Here is a 6,255-nt window from a genome sequence, read left to right as displayed (position 1 = left end):
CGCCAAACCTAACATTTCTACATTAGTTTGTTTAAAAAAATATACGCAACTTTAAAACTACAACAAACAATATCTATAATGTTTATTTACAACTACGTTTGTTTGTTAGTTTCGAATATTCGATATTTGCGCTAGCTGTCTCTAACTAGAGAAGGCAGCTAGTGAACAGAATACTGCCGCAAACTTCGAGCTATTTTAAACAAATAATGGTATTTGACTGTCACCCTTATAATGCACCAACGACCTCAAAGTGCCGAGTACGATTTTGCCGCAATGGGACGCAAACCATGGACCCTATGATTCAGAATCCGGCACGCTAATCGCTAGGACACGCCCTACCTCATATCTATATAAAACCTCCCCGTGTTACCAGAAATACTTCATCAATATTAGAGTAATTAATTGAAGAAAATTCTGAACAGAATTGAGTCAATGATGCGATGTCTAAGTATGTTAGACACGAAAACTACATAAGGCATGTCCCTCCCCCCCTCCCTATACATAATTGTTCTAACTTTGTATTTTAGGCCACCTAACGTTAAATAAGTTCAAATTCAGTAGTTATTTGTACTAGGCCTAAATCGACAGTTATCACAGATAAGTACATAAACTTTAGTGAATGAAATTTAAATATCTATAGAAATTAGCAGCGTTTTCAAATTAATATATGATGTAGTTTACAGAATCCGTAACTAGCATCCGTTGTTATAGAAGGAGGAAAAGGTCGCCAAACGTACCTCAGCTTTGGCAGGAATCCATGACCTAATAAATGATCAACTGAAAAACTTGACGTGTCTTGAATGATATTGTTACGATAGCGGAAGTCACGTGACGCTGCTGGCGCGTTTGGCACTGGTAGCGTGCGTGATGAGTTTCTCGAATGATGGGGGAAGTCCGAGTGTTCGAGGTGCCCTCTTCGTTAGTATATAAGCCTGGCAGAGGAAAGCCAGCGGGGATATAAATGAAGAGAGAGCTATAGTTATTTTGAGTTCCGTGTGATCTATAGCGTGTATTATAAAAGTTGTTAAGTTTAAAGTGACGAGAAATGTACTGATTGTGGAACTACTGTGTACTAAAAGTTTGTATCGAGGAAGAATAAACTAGTTTAATAAAGAAAGGACTTGTATCGCTGAAGATCCTCGGAAAGAATTTCTACGGGAAATTAACAAACAAGCAGACACTTAACAATATCATACTATTATTTTTAATAAAAGTATTTTCGAGATAATCTACGATTTTAAGTACAAATAAAGTTTATAAAATTTATAAAGACAAGTTGGGAAGTCAAAACTACAAAAAATGAGTTACTTGAAATTTAAAAAATGTATCCATACTTTGGCAAATCACAGTAATTATGTTACTTTTTAAATTATAAATAACTCTGTTGTTTTAGTTTTCACTTTCTTGTTATAATACTTTTTGTTGCATTAAAACTTTCTATAGTACTATAGCTAGCTATGTTACATATATATCAACTTTTGTTTCTTGAAAATTTGTCGAAAAAGTGAAATTTTGATTCACTCTATAAACACGTATATAGAAATTTATGCAGCACAATGAGATTTAGATTTGCTCAGTAAATACTACGAAATATATACTCTAAAATCTAATTATATGCCCAAAGTAGCGCATCGTCCGTTATATATATATATATATACGTACTCTCCAATTCCGAATATTAACGGTTCCTCATTATGATGAGGCCGATAGGAACGTGACGTCACTAGTTATCAAAACGGGCTTTCTTCATTGTATAGAGCGGATTATGGATAATATTATCCTTTTCGGTACAAGAAAGGAACCATTGGGACCCCAGACGGAAGAGTTCTGTGAAAGAATTAGAGATAAGGTCGTCTTTTTCTCCTTTCTTTTTCTGTCGGCTTGTCAGGAAAAGTCACTTACTTACTTATTTAGTGAAAATTTGTTGAAAAAGTGAAATTTTGATTCACTTTCTAAACACGTATATAGAAATTTAGGCAGTTTTATAAGCACAGTGAGCTTTAGATTTGCTCAGTCAATACTACGAAATAGTCATTGTTAATATTCAGACATTTTAAAGGTGGTTTTAAACGGACAATTTTTATGGCCGCCATTTTGTTTCATCATGATCCCTACAATTAAGTACTAAGTACTTAACGATATATAATTGTATTGCTAACTTTTAACCTTAAAACTACCAACTTCTATTTGTACCGTTCACAGCAGAACCAGACATGACCTAGGGGAAGAATGTCCGAGCTGTGTCCCGTTCCCTTAGAAATGAGCTGAAAAAGATTTGTGTCAGCAACTCGAATCGTCCTCCAAAAACTTTTAAGCCGTATGTACTCCACGATAGTCTCCAATAAAGTAAATTCTTCTCTTAAGCAAAATGAGTCCTTTTCTGGTGAGGCCCAAAATTGAATCATTTCTATGTATTTACCTGCTACAACGCTTTGTGTAAAGACCTTCCAAATAAAAACATGGTGAAATCATCCATTTAAAGTCATTTTTTTATGTAAGATGATAAAGTAGAGAAGCATGACAGAAATCTATAAAGGGGGCGCTAATTTTTTATGAGAGGGAGGAAGCGAGTACGAAACCATACTGTTTGTGATTTTCACAGAATATAATGTAGTTTTATGGTAACCGAGAACTGGATCCGTTGTACCTCCTTGACCTCAACAAATATTAGGGCTATTGCAATAGTGATGATGTCTTTATCTGCATTTCGTTGTGTGATACGTATGCTATTAGGGATCTTTTAACCAAAAATGCCATGGGTCAAAAAGAAATTTGGTGCACAAGTAGATTAAAATGTGTTTGTTTGAACCGTAATTTTGAGGTTGAGAAAATCGCCAAAATGGAACAGGTGAAATGAAGCCTTTCGTATAATGTATCTTAAATTTGATGTTGATGGATTTCAACATATGCTTAACAATCAACAGAAAGCGTATTTGTTTTCTGTAACTAAACGAAGAATAGTTTAGATAGTCTCAAAATTTGCAAATCAAATTACGTACAACTTATTTTACTTTTCCCGCTCTTCCTGATGTTACACAGTCAGAAGAAAGCTGGTAGAGAAGACTTCGGTTTGTTGAAATTGGTCTACATATTCTATAATCCTTCTAGTCCCCCATTGGGTCAGCGGCACGTTTAAGGATTTACAACGCTAAAATCCGGGGTACGATTCCCCGTGGTGGACAGGGCAGATATCCCATTCTGTATTTTAATAAGTAAATCAGCTGATACATAAGATGTTTCAAGTTGTCTTTTACTCATCACAGTAAACCTATGTTTATACGGAACTTAAAGAATACCTAGCGACGATACTACTAATTTATGATTTTAAATTATTCAGCCAGATAAGTTGTTAAAGATAACAAGATTAACCACTCGTCATTGAATTATACCGGTTTCTATGGTTACTGATGAAGAGTGGAAATCCTCCCAACCAAAACCGGTACATCTCAGTGATAAGTGTCGAATCCATTGATAGATTGAACTCCATATATATCGTTACGTATCTGCTTGTTTGTTAATTTCCGGTGGAAATTCTTTTCGAGAAACTTCAGCGATACAAGTTCTTTCTTGATGAAACCAGTTTATTATTTCTCGATACAAACTTTTAGTACACAGTAATTCCACAGTCGGTACGTTTCTCGTCACTTTAAACTTAACAACTTTTATAATACACGCTATAAATCACAGCGATTCAGAATCTCGATAATTTCGCTCTCTACGAGTGCAAAACACACACTAGCTCGAAACAGAATCGTTAATTACCCGAAAAAATCCTAACTACTTTTCGCTTGTTTTATGTATTCCCGCTGGCTTCCTCTGCCAGGCTAAAATACTAGCGAAGAGGGCTTATCGATCACACTCGAACTTCCCCGATAATTCGAGATACTCAGTCACGCATGCGCCAGCAGCGTCACGTGACTTCCGCTGTCGGAACAATATTTTTGCCTCCTCCTTCAGTGGTTCAATGGTAAGTCGGAAGTCTTATAACTTTAAACACCGGTTTTCCAATATCCGTGGTAGGCTCAACGTGCAGTTTGTGCTTTAAAACAAGCAACCAAAACTGTATTTATTTTTGTATCTTGAACTGCTCTTATACTTTTTAAATTCCCTTATTAATAAGCACGAGCACCCACAGAAATATTTTCAGGGGGGGGGGGACAAAACAGCTTCTACAGTGTAAGTCAACTGACTAAAGAATATGTGTTATGTGTGCTTAAACGCAAATACAAATTTACAGTTTTAATAAAAATTACTAAATTTATTTACTTTAACTACGATGTTAAGTTTGCATCATAATACATGCGATTTGTTTGTGAATTGTAAGGGGGGCAACTGCCCCCTCTTGCCCCTTCCTGAAGGCGCCCGTGTCAATAAAATTTATAACAACATTTGTTTGTTTTTGAAGGAAGCTACACAATGGGCTATCAGCGTTATGTCCGCTACGGAGATCAAACCCTGAATTCTAGCGTTATAAGTCTTGAAGCTTACCGCTGAGCCATCACTAAATAAATTAATATATCTAAAGAAACAGTACCCTGTTTGTGTTTCCTCTCTATTTAGTTTTGTTTCTATCATCTCAAAGCATCTGCATTCCGAAAGGTCTGTTTTCATTTATATCCGTGTCGCTGTGCTGCTATGAATTACGTCAGCACTGGGAAATAGACGCAAGGAAATTTGTTTATCTCATTAACCCGATCTATTCTAGCACGTGTTTACTCAACCTAACCTGAATTTCTAAGACAAAACATAGAGATTTTACCCGCTTGTTTATTTCAAGTTATTTTATAGAAACAGTTTTCCTTTTATTTTTGTAAAGCTGTATCTATATATAAGCTAAACGACTACGGCCCCAGAAATGTAGGCATAGCCATCTTTATTTAAAACTGCTAACTAAAGGGAACGCTCTACCCCTAAAAATAGAGATTTACTTTGTTTGTTGTTTAGCGCAAAGCTACACATTGGGCTATCTATGCTCTGCCCACTGCGGGTAATCGAGCCCCGTATTTTAGTGTTGTAAACTTACCACTGGGACGGCGAGATTTATTATCATAGATAAAACGCGCAACTGAAAATGTGAAGTGTATCAGCGGTATATCGCGACTCGGACCTTGGACCTATACAAACCACAGTCCGACACGCTAAACACTACAGAATAAACTCGGCCAGACAGTCAGCAGCACCCGCCGTCAGAAGGACTTTGTTTGAATTTCTTTCAAATAAGTCTACTGACTATCACTTTTATACCGGCACCCACAACCGAAGGTGCAGGGGTGTTCAAGTAGCATCATGGCTCGAACTGCTAACCACTGGGCCACCGAAAGTTATAAACCTATGTACATTTTATACGAGCACAGATGCAAAAGAAAGCACAAAAGAGTGTGTAGATGAGATTTGACGTGAGGTGACTACGTAGAAATCCTTTATATTTAGTTGACCCGGGTTCGAATCTCACAGTAAAAAAAAAAATAACTTATTTAATTCTCCAATAGAGGGATTCCTTGTCGTTTTATGTTTATCTTTGCTATTTTAAACATTATTAAAGGTCCGGGTAGGCTATGAGACATTGTTTCCATTTGGCCTATTTGCTTGAGTTTATTTCTTATCTTTCCTCCTCTTTTTCATTTTCATTTTTAAGTTATGCACTGTCACGCGTTGTCCTACATAAACTGTGGCCAATCGCTGACCTAAGTGATGACCCACTAATCCGTGCAGCAACTTTTGAGCTCGTGCTAAGTAATTACGGCCTTATCGCTAAACCTGATGTGCCTCGTACGAAAGGTAAGCAAAAGGGAAAACGAGATTCAAAATTGAAAAATAAGAAAAGAGAATTATTTTGCCTCTCTGATATAAACGCTAAAAACTTTATCATAATACCAAACAAAGTCAAATATTTGTATCTAGTGCGTAAAAGACTTCAAACAAATACTCCTAGTGTAAAACTCGCATCGTTCGATACATACGCCACCTATACGCCAAGTTCCCCGAGTTTCGTTTAAAATCAACAATTAGACAGTAAGTTCTAAACATTTAATTTATATGCCTGAGAATTTTTTAACTACGAGTTGGATATTGTAGTAAGTGATGTATTTCTGATAGAAAATAAAACACCCGTTTACAGAGTTTCGAAACATTCTGTTTCGTTTTCATAAAACAAAATAATTTCATAGAAATATGTGTTTACATTAAATTTCCAAGAAAAAATACGGCTTTCGACTCAAGTGATTGATTCCATTAATCACCGTGGTTCAGTACATA

Source organism: Limulus polyphemus, unplaced genomic scaffold (assembly GCF_000517525.1).
Source record: "Limulus polyphemus unplaced genomic scaffold, Limulus_polyphemus-2.1.2 Scaffold1216, whole genome shotgun sequence".
Lineage (NCBI taxonomy): Eukaryota > Metazoa > Arthropoda > Merostomata > Xiphosura > Limulidae > Limulus > Limulus polyphemus.
The sequence above is the reverse complement of the archived record's forward strand: the minus strand, read 5'-3'. Positions refer to the sequence as shown.